The sequence below is a fragment of the Camelus dromedarius genome, chromosome 3 (genome assembly GCF_036321535.1).
Source record: "Camelus dromedarius isolate mCamDro1 chromosome 3, mCamDro1.pat, whole genome shotgun sequence".
Classification (NCBI taxonomy): domain Eukaryota; kingdom Metazoa; phylum Chordata; class Mammalia; order Artiodactyla; family Camelidae; genus Camelus; species Camelus dromedarius.
In genome coordinates this window covers 14,324,723-14,344,114 of record NC_087438.1, presented here as the reverse complement: position 1 = coordinate 14,344,114, position 19,392 = coordinate 14,324,723, and the positions used below count along the sequence as shown (strand labels likewise).

General features: G+C 32.7%; 1 protein-coding gene across 2 annotated transcripts in view; it reads left to right on the top strand.

The window, feature by feature from the left end:
- The window catches only part of CDH18 (cadherin 18), an 885,120-nt gene that overhangs the window by 367,905 nt on the left and 497,823 nt on the right, over positions 1-19,392 (top strand). The window lies entirely within an intron of this gene.

The following is a 19,392-nucleotide window of genomic DNA, read 5'->3' as shown; positions in this document are numbered from 1 at the left end:
CTACAATCACCCAACCTGTGATTATATCCTCTCTTAGAAAGAAAACTGGAAATCAGTGGAAAAATGGCATTTGGATGTAATTGAGATTAAGTTTATTCATAGAGTGTTTTGTATTCCTTATGTGCTGCCAGACATCTGGATAAAGACTGAAAGATTTAGCAAAATATTAACATCTTTCCAAGTGTCTAAATGTTGATTGCATTTTATGTTTCACTCTAAATATTTGATGAAGCTTAGTATTGTCTACAAAATATAAATTGTCCCCTTATCCTTGAAGTTATTTTCTGTAGCATTCCACAGTTAAGATACTGTCTGATTTGGAAAGAGTGAATATATGATGGAATCTTAGATTTGGAAGACATTGAAATAATACTGTTCCACATTAATATTTGTGGCTAATCATTTTAAGAATTAAAAAGATCATTTTGTAAAATCATATGTGATATTTGTGGCCAACTATAATAAGAACCTCTTTCTTATTCAACAAATGCCCTTTATTTTTGTCTCAATAAAACAGCCCTAGGCATTAAAATCATTAAAATTAAAATAAGAAACTATACAAGTGGCTACCTGTAATTCTCATTACTGTGTAGCACATTCTTTGAAGTTCTACTAATTGGAATAAATAAAATAAAATAAGATAAAAATTTGAAAATAAGAGATAAAAGGATTTATTTTTGTGGATTTCTCATGTGTATCCAATAAAACACTTCTTGGAAATACAGAAATATTTAATGAGTAAACTTTACTAAAAATAAAATTTTATCTCTTCTCACTTTATTTAGAGATAGATAGGTAATATATTTCATTCTGTTTAATGCAGAATAAAATGAAATAGAATTATAGTTAACAAGTTGGCAGAGAACCTACATAAAGAAATTGTATATTGTAATGGGAAGATATAAAACTAGGTCAGAATAAGTAAAAAGTGATTGTGCAATATCAGGAAATATAAAGCTTACTATCATAGAAGTCCTTAAAATTAATTTGTAACTAAATACATTCTTAGTAAAATTACAACAGTACTTTTAGTCTTTAGATAAAATTAAAATAATCTTAAATATATGTTGAAGAACTAGTGTTTAATTTTAAAGACCACAAAAACTTGGGTAGTAACTCTCAGGAGTATATTATTAGTCATTGGAACATACTACAAATCCAACTTAATCAGTACTATTATGACAAAAAACACACAAGGAAAGCAGTGAAACAAAATAGAACATCCGAAAGTGGATAACGCAATTGTCTAGAAATTAAAAGCCATTTTTTGATTCAGTGAGAAAAGAATATACTGTGCAATGGAACAGGGAAATGGACTTTTGACCTACAAGAGGTTTAAAGACTTACGTTTAAAACACAAGTGTTGCAAGAAAATGTAGGAGAAACAGTTTATGTGCAATAAAGGGGTAGATAAACCTAGAAAAAGTAAGGCTGAGGAAACAGGATCCCTCAGTAAAATGTAAATGAGTATGTAAATTTTTAAAATGTTTGTAAGACCAAATTATTTATTGAAATATAACTGAGTTGGGATATGTGTGTCATACACCAGAATGATAAAGCATTATCTTTTATACTACACAGGAGTTTTTATCATTTTACATTTAAAGTAAATTTTGTAAACAGGACATAGTTAATTTTAATTTTTATCTATTCTGATAAATTTTGTCTTTAAAAGATATGTGCCATTTACCTATAAGGTAGATCACTGCTATTTGGTTTTATGTGTTTTTTAAATACTATTTTCCCCATTTGTTTTATAGTTTTATGTAACATTCAGTTTTGCCTTTTTTGCAATACATCCCCCCCTTTTTTGAGTATTTTAGCTATTTTTTTCTAGTATTTAAACTAAAAATACCAAAATGCATAACTGACTTCTTTGTTTTAATGTGAAAGCCAATTTCAAGAAAATGCTGATATCTTAAAACAATTTATTTCTACTTAATATGCACATGCCTTTTAATTCTCTATTTTAAACTCATACATTGTTATAATAGTTTTATACAATTAAAATCCATCTGTATTTTCACATATATTTATGCTTTTTTCCCTCTCAATTTATGTCTATATATCTCTATTTACTTCTGATATACTTTTTTTCTTGGGCCAAAGACATCCCCTTATAGTTTATTCAATGCTGCTGTTCTGAAAAAACTTCTGTATTTTATTTCACAATTAAAAATACTTGTGCTGAGGATAAAAGCATAGTTTGGCAGTTAATTTCTTTCAACTAAAGATGTTTTTAGTCTGTCATTTCAGTTTTTTTTTAAATAGTCTATTATTCCCTGAAAGAAATATATGTATATTATATCTATTTTATGAATGTTATATATATATAAAATATAAAATGGGCCTAGATGTGGTTTTCTGAGTACTTACATGTTGCTTAGGGTTTCAACTATATAGCAAGGGCTTGATATCTTTTAACAGTTTGGGGAACTTTGAGCCTTTTGGCTTTTGTTTTTTAAGCTGTACATTTTCAGTTGATCTGATTTCCAGTTTATTAGTCCTCTCGTCATTTCCAATCTGCCATTAAATAATTGATTCAGTTAATTTATGTTACTTCTTTTTTTAGTTCTAGAATTCCCATATAGTTATATAGATTATAATTATCTTGTCAAATATACCCTTTCAAAAATTTTGAACATATTATTCACAGGCGATTAAAATCTATTACTTATAACTTCAGTACCAGATTTATACGTGGGTCTGTTCCTACTGCCTCTTTATTCTCTTGGTCCTGGCAATTTTGAAAAATTATAGAGGTCATGAGTAGTACTACTTTTTTCTACTGGAGACTCACTGCCCTCATGTCTAATGGACAGCTAGACTGGAGACACATCATTTTAATCCAATCAGGTACTGAGCTGATTCCAGGCTGAAATTTTATAACACTCAAATTACACCTCGGTGTGCTTTTTTCTGGGCTGTAGACCTGAGTTTCGACCAAGAGCATGAAATATTTACCAGATCTCTTTCTACTCAGAAAGTCCTGACTTTTTTGTCTTGTTGGCCCTGGGAGTCTGCTGGTAAGAACACCCTGCTCCCAGTGGTTTCTTTCTTTTTTTTTTTTTTTTTTTTTACCATTTTTTATTGATTTATAATCATTTTACAATGTTGTGTCAAATTCCAGTGTAGAGCCCAATCCTTCAGTTATACATGAACATATATATATTCATTGTCACATATTTTTCTCTGTGACCTACCATAGGATCTTGTGTATATTTCCCTGTGCTTTACAGTATAATCTTGTTTATCTATTCTACAATTTTAAAATGCCGTCTGTCCCTTCCCACCCTCCACCCCCAGTGGTTTCTTAATTTCCTAGGTTCTCTACCGGCACAGCTGATGACATTGGTAAACGCCTCTAGAGGATTAGTCTCCTTCCTCTTCAAAACGTTGGCCTATTTAATCCTAGAAATTCTGCAGCTCTGCATGAACTCTAGGCCCTACAAAGTTTTTTTGTCATCTGTTTGCATTTTGGTTTTGGGGATTTTGTTTTGTTTGTTTTTTGAATCTCCCCGCCCTGTAAACTTTTCAGAACTTCACTGGCTTCTTTTAGCTCCATCCTACCCTCGGATTCCTAGTCTCCTGATCCACACTAAGAACTGGCAAGTGCCCTGAGGAAGAAAGCATCTTGCCCTATACTGGTTTGCTTGTAGGTCCCTTGATTTTGATTAGCCAGACAACTTTCTGTCAGATTTTTTTTTCCTTTTTTGAATTGTTTGCTTATTCCAATTTGAATAAGAAAATTAGATACAAAACAACTGAACATCAGTGTTTAATTCTTAGTATTTTGTGTTGAAAAATCTGAGTTTGATACAGTATCATCAACATGCATAATTTAACGTAATGCCGATATTACTGTAACTTACTAATCAATTAATTCATGTTGCATTATTTTTCATGTAATGAATCCCAGATAACTATATATTCTTGTATTATTTTGTATGTTCAAGTAACTAGAGATTATAAAGAAAAGTACATGTGCAATTACTGTTTAATGAGTACGGAGTTTAGTTTGAGAGGAAGACAAAGTTCTCAAGACAGATAGTGGTGATGGTTGTACAACATGTCACTGAATTCTACATTTAAAATTTACCATTGTAACCATTTTTATGTTATATATTTTACAACCATAAAAAGTACAAAATTATATCAGTAGTCAAGAAATTAAATTTAGCATGATTTTTATGCACCAGTGGTATTTGGGTTTTTCTGCATATTAATTTTACATAAATTAGTGGATTTTACTTAAGGATTCTCCTACAGTGAGTAATGTTTCAACCAGGTTTATTTTATACTTTAACCTCTGTGAACATATTACATTAGTCATTCTTTTCATTCAGTGACAAAAACATTCATCTACTTTCTTTACATAATATTTAGACTCTTAGATATATATTTTAAAAGTGCTACTACTATGCATTGAGGAAGTCCTAAAATTAAATTATACTTTACTTGCCAAAATATGGTAAGCAAAATAAAGATTAAAAAATAAGTTACTATAAGTGACCGACAGAAAGGAGGAGGTCTTAGGTGAGACTGACACAGGAAAATGGTGCACGAAAGGATGGTTATATCCCAGGTCTCTGTTGAGTCCCCCGGTTGCATCCTGTCAAGTGAGGTTCCTTGGCTTCACCAAGGAAATAATTCAAGATTGAGCCATAGTAGAGTGAAGGTAGATTTATTCAGAAAGATACACACTCCTTAGACAGAGTGCAGCCCATCTCAGAGGGCCACGGTGGCCACAAGGCATGGGGGTGGGTGTGTAAAGTAAAAGTAGATGCACACTCCATATTCAGAGTGTGGGCTGTCTCTAAAGGCAGGAGAGAGCAAACACTTTGGGAGTTGCTAGCTTTTATGGGCTTCATAACTCCATATGCTGACAAGTGGGAGGATTATTCCAAATATTTTGGAGGAAGGAGCGGGGATTCCCAGGAATTCCACCACCACCCACATTTTGACCTTTTATGGTTCTCTTCAGAACTGTCATGGCTCCTGTAGGTGTGTTATTTACCATGCTGATATATTACAATGAGCAAATAATGAAGCTCAAGGTCTACTGAGAATTGAATCTTCTGCCATCTTGGTGCTGTTTGCTGTGTCATGCTTTTAATGGTTATGCCTGCCCCCTTCCCTCCTGTCTCAAGATGGACCTTGAAAAATATACATAAATATTTCTGTGATAATTCAAATTGACAATACCAATCATCGGAGAGAACAGTTTACCTCCAATAATGGTACTAAAATATATTAATCATTTGATTAAGTTAAATTATATTTAGACATATATTAATAGCAGACCACGTCAAAATTCAGAACATTTTATTTTTTTCATTTCACAGTTTCAGCTAAAATGTCATAAGACTTCCTTCTCCATTTATTCTTTGAAGATAATGCCTTCTGGTCTATTTTCCTTGGTTCAGCGAAATACAAATTTCAAAGTCTGTAAAACAACATGGGAAACAGTATTTTGCATCGGTTTTAAGGGGAGCATTATCTTTTCCACTATGATGCTTTGCATCCACAGGGGTCATGTCCAGGGCAGGTAGGCCATATGCTTTTAATGTACCTGAATATTGCCAGATATTTTGTTGTGCACCCTGTTGAAATCATTCTGTGATACTTTACACTGATGCAGCACCTTGCACTGGAAGAAAAATGCAGTCATCTTAACAATTAAATCCCCTGACCATATTTCGATCAAATAGATTAGTAGAAAAAATCAATATCTTCCTTAACTTAAAGTTCCAAGGTTACATGGTGAGGCAGCAAAACAAAGCCTCTTGATTTGACTGTATCTTTTCCCCTAATCATTGTAACCTCATCTTTGGCTATGCACAACCAGGGGTCCTCTGCTTCATGTCACCGAGGTCCTATGATATTTGCATGTTATTTCTTTAAATTTAAAGTATCACCTTCTCTTCATTTTGAGCAAAACCAGTATTCAAGTCTTACAGAAATACAAAAAAAGGATCATTATTGATTTATGAAATTATCTTTATAGGATGAATCTAACAAACAAAACTAGTGATTGCAACAAATGAATAAAGAAGTCATCGATAACTCTGATAGTTCAAGTGAATTAGCAATTATAAAGTAAACAAAGAGATCCAGAATTAAGAGAGAACTCAAATAGATTATTTTAGTTGTAATAATTTTAAACAGTTGAATTTACATTTTTACTTTAAGTGGTTTTTACATATTGCAGTTTAAGTTTTAAAAATTCAGCTTGTAGTGTGATTTCTGAATTGTTGAAGATCATGAATACCTTTCAGTTTATTGTTTTAGAATTGACTCCATGGCACAGATTCATGAGTCTGAAAAAGAAGCTCACACTTTCTTATCTACATCCATCATTTTGGAATTGCTTCTCTTAAACAATCTCAGATACATGTATGTCAGTGCACTAACATTTTCTCATGATGTAACACTATTTTCAGTAATTCCTTCAAGGTTCTTTGTAACACTTATCCAAAGATAAATCATTTAATAAATATAGTTTTTTTTTCAGAGGTCTAAATTAAGCCTACATTCTTGTATCTTCTTATCATGGCCCTTTTATTGATAATCTTTTATTACCTCCTGTTTTCATTTATAGACCTTTTCAAATTGTCACACTCTAAATTGCCTAAGGACTATAATTAATCTATTGACAAGCTAAGTACTTTCATTAATCACCAGGTAGAAGAGCTTTGATGCTATCAAGTACACTTTCTGGAAATAACAATAGGAACATGGGACAAAAAGATATCACTTAATGCTCACCTGCTAACTACTCCAGTGTCATGATGAAGCTATTAACAAGTAATATGGCCAAAAGTAAACTATTTTTTTAATAAATAAAATAACAAAGTATTTCACAGGCAACAAAGTTTTATTAGCCCAAATACTTAGGATCTAACTAAGGATATTTGACCACTGCTCTGCTCTAGGGAGGTTTTATAGTAACAATAAAATTGTCATAACACGCCAGGCAAAGCAATACTTCTTTGGGTAGCTTGTGCCAAAATCTTGACAACTTTAAAGATAAGAACCAGATTAAAATGAGAAACTCTGAGTTTTCATTTTTAACATTTTTTAATGTAAATAGCTGTCATTCCAAATTTTAGTATGAAATGTTCAAAATGCAACAACTGCAAATTAAGGGTATTTATCCAGGGGCATTTGATTTTTTGATGTTGCAAAACACTAGAAGAAATGTTTATATAGGTACTTTTCAATTACTAGCATAAGAACAAAACTGGGAGGAAAAATGTGTGAGATAATTTTCCAAGATTTCCTATTATAATTTCACTAAAGAATTTTGCCGTTTGCCATTTGACTATGTGATCAACATATAGTTTTAAAAAAAAGATAAGAAGAGTCAGGAAAGTACAAAAACAATTTGAATGTTCTATTTTATGATGGTACCATGTTGTATCTTACACTAGAATTGAAAAAAAAAAACAACTATTGGGTTTGTTTTACCTGACTTATTCAGAATTAAATAATTATTCAATATTATTCTTCATTAAATCATTGGTACAGTATTTAAAGATTTTTTATGAAAAATAAGCATGATAGATGAGGAACTTTTTTTTCCCCAAAACATCTTTATACTATTTAGAAACGTGTAGTAATCTTTCTCTCTCCTGTATTCTCTCCTTATCTTACAAGTCTACCAAAAAACATCAATAAAAGCTCGGTTTTTGTCAAGCATTTTTATTCAAAAGCCAGGAGAGGCATTGAATGGTAATCTAAACTTCTCAGTGTCGGATTCAAGACTCCTTTTAGATATTTTGAGAAAGGAATGAAGAGTAAATAGTAAATTACGCAAGACTGGGATTAAGGACAGTGGGCTTGCTTCTAGCCTTGTGATTATGGGCAATTTAACTCACCATCTGAATTTGCTTTGTTCATGTGTAAAATTGGAATAATTCTATTTGTTAGCATGCTTTGGACTACAAGTTTTAGAAAAGCCAACTGAAAAAGACTTTAACAAGGAACTTTATTTACTCACAAAAGAGAGAGTTCAGGGATGCTGCAGGTGCCTGGCCTGAACCCGTCTGTGTTCTTGCCCCATGTTGCTCTTACAGTCCTTCCTGCCTGTTATACCATGTGCTGGCTATGTCCACGCAGACTGGCTTCCCCCATGGATGGAGGTTACCTGCCAGAAACCTCCAAGACCAAAAGCTTTCTTATTCACATCCAGCAGGGTAGAAGTGACCTGTATTCCTGTGGATTTTCTCTTTAAGATTGAGAAAGTATTTTCTGAGAAATCTCTAGCAAAATTGTCCTTGGGCATTATTGACTAAAATTGGGTCAAATGCCCAGTCTAGAAATAGTTACTAGGAGGGAACAGAATATCAGCACATCAATCATGCCTACCTCTTTGTCAGTTCCAAATAGATGTTAGAGAGTCAAATATTGTGTGTGGTTATGTAATCAGAATTATTTGAAGTGAAATAGCATTTGTAAATTATCACGTAGAGTACTTGCAACAAAATAAGAGCTCCAGTACGTTGGAATGTTGCCAGCAATGGGAATACTAATGATGACGGTGTATATTTCGTATTCCTTGAACTGTATTTTCCACTGAATCTTTGGGTTGTTGATTGTGAACCTTCTAGTCTCTTTACTAATATTAATTCCTTGCCCATGTGGTAGAATAATCTAGTTGTGATATCTGTAATGTTGCCAAATGCAGGGTTCACTGAGCTATTGTGCCAGTTCATATAATTATATTTCTCCTTCCTTGTAATTATGTTTAGGACACCTTGACTTGATGAATTTTGGTGAAAGGACCACCATCCCAGTTAGAGGAGTCTCTTCTTCATTCTAAGATATTCAAGACCTTTAATGGCTTTGTTTTCCAGCTTCAGCTTAATTGACCCTCACAACCATTACTGCTGTTCCTCCTCAGCAAATATGTTCTTTGCTTTAAATCTCAACCCCAAACAGCAACAGGTTCTAATTCTATCTCCCAGTGCCCACTTAGCACCAATTTTAAATCCTTGCTTGAATAAAGTGTGCCATGGCCTTTTCTTTGTACATCAGTTGTGTTATAATTGTAATCTACTTTTTGGAAATGTATGATGTGTTTTGACAAAGCTATTCAAACTATTTACCAAATCCTGAGAAAGGGGGTGTATCTGTTCCCTAGAACTGCTGTCATAAAATTAGGTGTTAAAACACGGATGTATAGTCTTACATTTCTGAAGACTGAAAGTCTGAAATCAATTCTGTTAGGGTTGGTACTTTCTGAGGGTTGTGAGGACGAACCTGTTCCTTAATTTTCTTCTAGCTTCTGGTAGTGTCAGGCATGTCTTAGCTAATAGTTAGTTCTTCCTGTGTCTTCACTTTCTCTTTCCTCTGCATCTTTGTGTCCAAGTTTTCTATTTTTCATTAGGACACTAGTCATATTGAAACTAATTTTAACTTAATTACCACTGTTATAAAAACCCTATTTCCAAATAACATCACATTCTGAGACAGAGGTTAGATTTATATAAATGTATATGTATAAATGTATTTTTTCTTAATAGACTTTGTTTGCCTTAGAGACAACTTAAGTTCACAGCAAAATTGAGCAAAAGGTAGAGATTTCTCATTTATCCCCTGCCCTCACTGTTACATACAGCTTTTTCCACACTCGACATCCCCCTCCAAAGTGATACATTTGTTAAAATTCATAGCACTGTATTGACGCAACATCATTACCCAAAATCCATTCTTCACATTAGGGTTCACTCCTGATGGTGTACATTCTACGGCTTTGGACAAATTTATAATGACATGTGTCTACCATTATAGTGTCATACAGAGTAGTTTCACTGCCCTAGTAATCTCTGTGCTTTGCCTATTTATCCCTCCCTCCCCTTGGAATATATGTTTTTTTGAGAGACATAATTCAGCTCATGCCAGGAGAAAATCCGCAAATCAAAGGATCAAAAAATTGAACTACTGAAATAATTCCTTAGTATATTATATCAAAGCTAAGCTTATGCAACTTGCAAAAACAGATAACAACTTACAGACAACTAGCCTTAAAACTGAGAAAAATAGCATATTAGAAGCCACTGTACATATTTCTCATCTTAAAATGAAACTTATCCTTGAGAAACCCCCTCCAAAAATATTTTAATACCCATTTCAGATAATATTTCATATAATTTATCAAATATAATTTATTAATTTAAAAACAGAAAAAGTATATCTTTATATGAAGAATATACATCAGTTTATTTTTTTTTTCCTGTTGAATTCATGACTAGCAAAATGCTCTTTTCCACAAGTATTGTAGTATGTGTGTGTGCACATGTGTGTATGTGTGCACAGGGAGTGTAACATGAAATACTGATGTTCCTTGGTCTTGGAAAAACATTTTGTACATCAGTTGACCACCAGCTGATTGAATCTGACACTAAGTTTCCACAAATGCTTTTTAAATCATGGTGTCATAATTAGAATAATTAAAGTCTGAATGAAAAGTCATGAGATATATCTTTGAAAACAAAAAAAAAGGCAAAAATGAACATTTAACAGTATTAAGTGGCTTGAAAGCCGCTAACCTTACTTCAAATTACAAATCATAGTAAAACTACCATATATTACCAAATGTAAGTTAAGAAAATCTTTGCCAAGAAATGAAATAGAAAACATGTATCTATCTATTAATTATTTATAATCACTTAGTGAGTATATATTTACCGGACACTTATTTTGCAGCAAACACAGTGCTTGGCACCAGTAATTCAAATAGGAAGCTCCTCTTAAGAAATTAATATTCTAGCATGAGGGAATGGCATATAAAAATACTTCAAATACACGGTAACCAATGCAATATTAGGGAAATGAACATAGTTGAATCCTAGCAAAGAGGAGAGGAAATCGGAGTTATCTGAACTAATTCAGGGTATTAATTATGTATCATATTGTTTATGTTATGTCATGAATGTTTGCATAGCATTTATTTTTATAGACATGGTAACTTTCCTTTATTCTTTTGATTCTTCTTTTATCTTTTCCTCTCTTTCCTCCTCCATTCCTTCTACTCCTCATTTTCTTTACTTTTTATTACAATCTACAGTCATAGAATTTTTAGCTCTGAAAAAAATATATGTATATCTGATACACTGATCACTTTAGTACAAAATACATATGTAATCATCTTAAGAAAGTTTATTCCTTATCACATTTATTCCTTATTGATACTTTAATGATAATCTGAAGTAGGCGAGATTATGGGGGGACCACTGCATTCTTGTTGCCTTTTGAGCAGCCCCTTGGCAACATTTGAATGTACGTTGGTGTCTTAGTCATGCAGCTCAGTCAACTCTATTTGTATAACCTCCAGAGCAATGATGCTAGTGCTCTGTTCTTGAGAGTTATCTTAGTGAAATTCTCTCATTACTACCAAATTATGTTACTTCACTGTTAATCACAGGGTGGTTTGATTACTCAATGAAAAAATACTTTGAATGCACTTTCAACTTGGCTTCTTCAAGAAAGTTCAAAGTAACAAAGAGAACATAATAAGTGGCCTCAAGGCCAAATTTTAGTGATTATCTGCACAAAGAAAGGAACAAAGAGCATGTTGTAGGGGAGAGTTTAAGGGTGTGTATGGTTGTTTCACTTGTCTATGCATGTATGTATTTTTTACCATTTGTTGGAGGTACACACACACACATACTTGTATGTTCTCTGCTGCTTGCTGGACAAGAACATTACAAATAGAGAAACATTTTCTAGTCGATTGGTTTCTTCTCTGACTGATGAACTGCTTTCCCATGATAAGTGCTTCATACGTTCACGTTTTGACTACGCAGTAGGCACCATTGCACCATTTCAACACTACTAAATTGTAAAGATGCATGTTAGTCTGGCAGCTCTAATCTTCTTGACTTTTTTTCCCTTCATTACGTGTTCCCTCACCTTCCATAGGAAGCTAGAGAAGCTGATTGGGTAGAATGGTAAGTGATGAGGTCACTCTTTCCGGTCCTTCAAAGGTTGGATACAATACAAAAAAGTGGAAGACAGTTTTGTGCCCCTAATTTAAAAAAGAAGAAAAACTTGCACAAACACGTTAAATACTATATGTTCTCCAAGTACATGCCAACTTTTAATGACAGAATAAAATTTCAACCTAGTGAACACACTGTTTTGGACTATTAAAGCAGTGGACCTCCCATCTAAAAATAAATAACTGAATTTAAAAATACTCAGTGTTATGTAATAGTAAGAGAAAAGCATAGAGGATGTGCTTTAGTTTGGAGGGGTTTTTCTGCATAAAATATCCAAATATTTGAAGCCTAAAAGCTAAAAATCATGACGAGTATGGTGGTAAATTTTAACATTACTGAATAAATACCACAATTTATAGTATGTTTCTATTTAATAAGAGGTTTTGTAAAGATAATTGTACTTGTTGTACATCAAAAAGTTCTCCATAATCCTAATTTTGTATTTCAGTATTTTTTAAAACTTCCCTCCCTTCCCACCAACAAATAATCACATAAACTGTATTTGGAGGAGAAGGTTTATTTTTTCAACTCATTCTTTCATGTTTGGAGTTGTATCTTTGGCATTTCACAGCCTGTAAATGAAAATCCTTGAGGGACTACTGGCATCCCTGCCCAGGGAGGTGATTTGGAGTGACCTGAAGTTCATTGAAGGGGTATATTTTCCTAAGCTCTACACTGGCAGTTTGCTGTGTCATCAATCTTGTTCAGCTGAAAAGCATGACAATTTGTCTGGACAACAGTACATGAAGGATAGCAAAAGGTTATTGTTAGGTTAAGAAGTTTTTCTGACAAGTACAACACGCTAAGGTTTATATAAGCATAAAACAAACCTTAAACTCAAGGGTTTTGCAAAGGAGTTTTCTACTTCTGTAGACAGATATTTTGAAGTCTGAGTTTATATTTTCCAAATTTCACTGAACCATAGCAATTACCTCTCATAATCTCCTTTAGAAGTTCTTCTGATATTATTTTAATGAAATAAGGACTACAAGAGAGAGTAAATGTCAACCTCAGTGTCAAGGGTGCAGGAACTTTGTTTCATTATTCTTAGTAGTAAAGACCTAGTAGAACACAAACAAATTGGAATTGGATGTATTTGCCATTCATTACTAACCATTGCGAAGGATGACCCATTTTTTTCATTGATGAAAGGAATAATGTTGAAAGAATGTTGATCCATACATTTTGCTACTTTTAATAATCTACTTATATTGTCCATAAAAGAAAAACTTGTCAATTATCACAAAGTAATTTAATATTGAAAAGGTGATAAAGCCTTAGTACCTTCACTGCACTTTTAACATGTAGATATTTAAAAATATTCTCTTAAAATATGTACGTCTTTCAGAAGGTATGTAGAAGACAGAAATGCAAACGAAAGATTTAAAAAAGATGTATTAGGAAGTCCAGTACTAATGCATGTAGTTGAGGAAGACCAAAACTGTGTGCAATGTTCATATACATTTTCTATCTTTAATTAATCATAGTAGTTAGTTATTGCATTGCTTTAACAATTTAGTCCCATTCATTTACTTTGGAGTCTATTAAAAGACACTAGTTTACTTTAATGCCTACTAATGTATTTTATTTTAAAAGAGGTGATTAAAGAAATAGCCAAGTTTGCTATTTCATTATGTATCTTGCATTGCTTTTATATTTTATAACCATCTTAATTCATTGAAGATGAAGACAGACAAAGAAAAAAAAAGCAGTTTAGTGTAGTTTGCTTTTTGTATCCTTTAACTGAAACATCTTAACAAAAACAAGGTCAATAATCTGGAAAATCTAACAAATTCTCAAAGCACACACACAAAAAATGAGAATCTTACTATAAGTTCTAATACACAAGTGCAAATGTATATATTATATAATACAATATATAATGTGTTTGTGCTTTGTGTTCTATCATGTAAAATGTGTGCTAATAGTAAATGTATATATTATACAATATTCTTATATAGCAAAATAACAAAATCATAAAGTATATTCATGTTTTTAATCTGCTAGAAAACAGATTGTTTTGAATACACAAAGAGAGGAAAGGAAGTATGAGATTTTTTTGAAATATTATTTGTGTCTCTGAAAATGGTATATAATAGGTTAAAATTTTAATATAAAATAAAATAGATTGTTCCATTTTGATTTCATCTAAATTGTCATCAACACAGGGAAATTTTGAATTAGAAAGATTATAGACTTTGAGTGCAGAAATAGAAATTCTGACTGTCCCACTTTGAATTTTGTATAGTACTTAGCCTTCTTATTATGTGAAAATAAAAAGATTGAAAGCTGCATTCTAATTTTTTTTTCCCTCATTTTCAGTTTTTTGTCCTGACCTTAAACACTTAGGTCCTGTCTCATGGCTGGACTCTGTCATTACAATTGTGCCACTCTCTAAGGTTTAATGTGACTTCCATTCAGTAAGGCCGAAGGACGCAAGGAGTTAATGGGAAATTTATCATATGTGAGCTTTCTTGGCTTGGCCCACAAGATCACAGTCATGTTCAAAGAGACTGGTCGAAGTGAAAAATCAGTGGTTACGCACTCTCTGCAGCTATCACGAGTGACTGACTTCTTCAACTTATTTTCCCCAATTCCATTTCCTATCCCAGGAGACAAAAATCTGCATAGGTTCAGGATGCCCTGTATATGTAACTGAAAATCAAGATCACTGTGTTACTTCAGCGATAATGAAAAATAATTACAGACACCAATATGGGTATTTTCTTTTTTCCCTAAAAGTAAATGATTAATACAGTTAATATGTTTTAAAATAATACATTTTCTAAGGAACTTACATGTATAACAAGTATGGATCTGTTATGTTAATACTGAAGTAACCGCAGCCTTCACAGTATTATACAAGTGATACACAAAATAGCAAGAAATCTACAACTTTATAGATGTACAAACATTGCATAAAAACCTGTTTAAACATTCTCATGTGGTGGTGTACATTGCCTATTCTAATTATAGGGTCACTCTATTTCTACTTAATTTTGAAAGCACAGATACAACCATCATGGTTTATCCAAAGAAAAATGAGAGTATGAATCTTTATTGATTCTTATTCTGCAGACCTCTCCTGTCATTTAAAGTTTATTTTAAATGCAAATGTGTTATTTTGTATCTGTTAATTTGGAAGGTTACTTCATTATTTGACTTCCTTATTTCAAGGAGTATTTAGACATTTTATTTAGCTGTTTTGTCCCAGAAGCCCAAAGCAATTATTTGCAAATCTATGCACAAAACATTATTTTCAAGAAGTAGTCAATAGTAGGTCAAAAATCAGTTTAAAAACTCTGTTGTGTATAAGTGCCATCCTGAGCTATAAAAAAAAATAAGTACTCCAAAATCAGAGCAATAGATAGGACGTGTAAAATTGTGAACATATAAGAACTTACATATTGTAGCAAGAGATAATGCATCCAAATGTATGTGATCCATATTGTCAGCTGTATATCTGTATGTACATGAATAATTGCTGTTGTTATTACTATTATTATATTTCAGTCATTACTTGAAAAGGGGTCCTGATAAGCTTCCAGACAATTATCATAATCTGACTTTCTTAATATAATTAGATCAAACAAAGGCAAACAAAATATCTTAATATAATTAGATGAAACAAAAAAAGATATTTGAGGCAGAGTTTGGGATAGGCCATTTCTGATTTCTGAATTGCCCATAGGCCAGCTCAACCCAACATCAGTGGTCATTCTGAAAAATATATCCTTCAAAAATGTTGTCCCGTCTAAGGTAAAAATAATGGCTTTACATGAGGTGCCACTTCTTCAATATAAGTGGTAAGATTATCCAGGCATCCACGGAATCTCAGAATAAACACCCCTTCAGTAGACATGTAGATGTACCTGAAGGTCATGAGATAAACAAGTTCATTAACACAATGATTTCTTTCTCACATCTTTTAATTTTTTCCCACCCTTTTTATTTCCTCCTTTTTCTTGTTGTCTTTCATTTTCTTCTCCTCCCCTTATTTTTATGTTTGCAACAAATGCTATATATTAGAAGCATAGAAATTCTAATACAAGTATTACTGTGTCTAATATAAGCTAGATTATATTAGTATATATACTGACTTCTCTCTTCTTTTCTGGACATTTCTTAATGTTATATTTCACCAAATAAAATTACATAAATGTCTCATTACTAAGCAGGATTCCACTGGCTTAGCATGACCATAAGCAAATTCCCTTATTCAGAAAATAAAAATTTTGGTTCAAAACACAGTGACTTTGCAATGGAAATAGTTTGAGTTGTTTCCAAGGGAAAATGATGCAAAATAAAATTTATTTGAGAACTTCTTGGTGTGCATAGTTAAGGTAGGGTATTTCATTCCTACCACTCAATGGAAAAATAGGAGGGGGGCAATGAAAGGAGAGAAAAAATATTTCAGAGAAATAAGTAAGAAATACTAGATAAGGTCACATAATAGGCTTTGCAGTTAGCAAAATTTAAAAATGTTACTTTTACCTAAGAATGCTTCCCTCAAAATTCAGATGACTGTGAGTATAAATTTGATGCCCAGATAGGCTCAAGAAAAGATTTAACTGTCATTTCCAAAGGTAGATATATGAAAATGTGCATTGGAAATGTAAATGCGCTGAAGTGGAATTACACGTATTCAATATTGTCAGAAACCACAGCAGAAAAACCATATAGATCATGAACAGGTAAACACTGGCATTTGGATCTGCTCTTGTCTAAAAATGCTTAATTCAAATAATAATTTTATTAATTGTTTAACTTTTTAGAGCATTCTGAAGATGATGACTAATGATTCTAAATTTTTTTATGTACACTTTTACTAATAGCTTCAACACTGAGAAAAAACACTGAAAAAAATACGCTTCAGAGCTAATGACTCTGTTTCTGTCATCCCCATTTTAACAAAAATATAAACATCATTTCCCAATCCATCTGTGAAACAAGCAGTGAGATGATCTCTAATGCTCTTCCAGCCATAACAGTCTACAGATATATGAAAATATGTACAATCCTTTCTGCCAATATTTCATGGAAATATGTATCCCAAGCAAAAATGCTAAATTAATTTTAATAATCACAGATTAACTTGCCAAGTTTACCATGTACTACAAGAAAAGATACTGTTTGAAATTTTAAAAATACTGAGTCCTCTGGACTTGCAGATTTTTCCAAAAAAGTTGTAAACTGTTAATATACCATGGCCCTGCTGCTTTCAGTGTAGAATTTTGTGGGAGATATTTCCATTCAGTGAAAGATCACTGATTTGTATTAAAGCATCATTTCTCAATGATGATACCACTTTCTTTCCTTTTCTGGATGTTTCTAAGACCTCTGTGTCCTTGGGAAGTCCATTTCAGTGGTCACCGCAGTTAAGGGCGAGTCTCAAGGTGTATTTCAAAGATGCGAAGATTTAATATTCCAAGCTATTAAAAGTTTCATGCAGTTACCTCCCACAGTACCCTCAATGTAACTGAAAGTATCAAGGACTTTTAATCCCAAATACACTGTGGAGTAGAATAATCCTCTTTTAATTGGGCAAAAGAAACACAGGAAGAGAAATTCATTTAATGTAGCTAAGGCTTCTTTTTCTTCCAAGTGGTTCCCCGATACCCATGTCTCAACTCAGCATTCAATTATCTTGTAGTATTCCTCTAGGATCTTCTTGTTGCTTCATTGGTCCCCAGATTCATATTAAGATCTAAGATGGGATATAGTACTTGAGGAAAAGGGTGATAGAAGCAGCTGCGGTGAGAACTGTGAGAATTTTAGAACCCAAATTAGGTATCTTGTATTTGTTTTGTTTAAAAATACCAATTTAAATAGTAAGGAGACTCATTAGCCTGCAATTTGCTTTCGAAGGATATTCTTAGCGATGATGTAGACCTCCAAGTTGGGAGATGCCTTCTCTTTAGCTTGTAATAAGGAGAAATACATCTACATTCTGAGAAGGTGAAATTCAGACTTGAGATACTTAGAAATAGGTCACACAAAACATCATGTAATACTTATAAAATGTTATTGTGGATGAGAAAAAAAGATTTCAAAGACATATGTTGCCCATGGGTGGGCAATTTTCAAACTCAGTTTTTAATACTCAGATTTCCTGAATAATTAGTAAAGATTATGGAAATAGGGCAATGGGTTTTATTCTCTTGCACTTTACATATTACTTAAAGGTGTCAGACTCCCTTTTCTAATGTAATATTAATATTAGGAAAGGGTGATACATCGTAGTTTGTAGTGTTGTATGTGTTTGTTAACAAAGGAAAATAGTAACTCAGTCATATAGGTATTGCTTCAGATTTCAATAATTCTAGATTCTAAATAAATAATTCAGGTGGCTTACATTTTCTAGAGCTGCATCAGCATGCCCTAAACAATAGGCTGATTTTTAAAAATGGTGTTGGGAGGAGAGAAGCAGAAGCCATCATTCTGAGGTGATTATGTCAAAATTATCAGAACTGAGTAAGAGATTTTTGTCTTGCTGCCCTTTGTTTAGTTTATGTCCTTTTAACGTATTTCTCTTAACTTGGGGAATTACAAGTGCTCTCAGCCACCCTAAGGAAGGATATAGCATCAAGTTTCTTGGGAGCTTTATCTTTTGCTAAATCTTAACGGGAATTCTGGCATTATTTTAATAGTAACAGAAAAAAAAGAGAGAACACTACTGCATGAACTTTAAAGATATTTTCCATATCTGATTGGTCCATAGCTCCTCATTCTTAAAGGGCCCATTTTACCTGATATATTCGAATGACTGAGATGAGTGATTTGCACTTTAATTTCAAATCTCAGTTTCATTTTGGATGTGTTTACATAGCCTCAGGAAATTATTGCACCTTTATTCTCTAGACAAACCAGGATGAATGAGTCCATTAAACTTGTTCACCTAAGATTTTAGGAAAACAGGGAAAAAAGATCTGTTTAATAGCATTGCATGAGCTGGCGAGTAGGGTTTTTATTAGAAATTAAAGATGTTTTAATTAGACATTAGAATTAACTAGTAAACCAAGAATTGATTAAGGAATTATTTTCTGTTGAGTTATAATTGTTATATGTTTTTATATGCTCTTGCTCGATCTCTTCTAAGGTATTAAATTAGAGAATTTTAAAGAGGATTAACTGGAAGTAAATAAAAGTATATTAAATTATTTTCCAATTGTTCAGTGTTTACATTTATTCTCTGCAAACTACTTGTACTTTTGAATTTATCTCATCGTTGGTGGAACAGGGACTCAGTCACCCAGAACCAAAACTTCAGTGCAGTTGTTTGCTTTTCCCTCTCCTTTGCCTCAAATTAATCAGAGATAGCATCCTATCAACACTATGTCCACATCCTTAGCACTTATTGTTTCAGTTTTAGATTCACTGATATGAC